Below are 236 nucleotides of genomic sequence, written 5' to 3'. Positions count from 1 at the left end.
GCTAATATCTGAAATAACTATCATAATTCTTAATAATTTTTTAAATGTCTTAGAAATTGCACAAGTGGTCATTAGTATAAATAATATATGTTAGTTTCAGATAAAAATCTTGGCTATGTGTGTATGTGACATTGAGAGTAGGATATAAAAAAAACGAAATAGTTAACCATTTTGAAGTATTTTCTGGTTTAATGTTCTATTTCTCTGTGGTCTTATTTATCTTGTACATTTGTTAC

The sequence above is a fragment of the Penaeus monodon genome, chromosome 34 (assembly GCF_015228065.2).
Source record: "Penaeus monodon isolate SGIC_2016 chromosome 34, NSTDA_Pmon_1, whole genome shotgun sequence".
Taxonomy (NCBI): domain Eukaryota; kingdom Metazoa; phylum Arthropoda; class Malacostraca; order Decapoda; family Penaeidae; genus Penaeus; species Penaeus monodon.
This window is presented reverse-complemented; position numbering follows the sequence as displayed.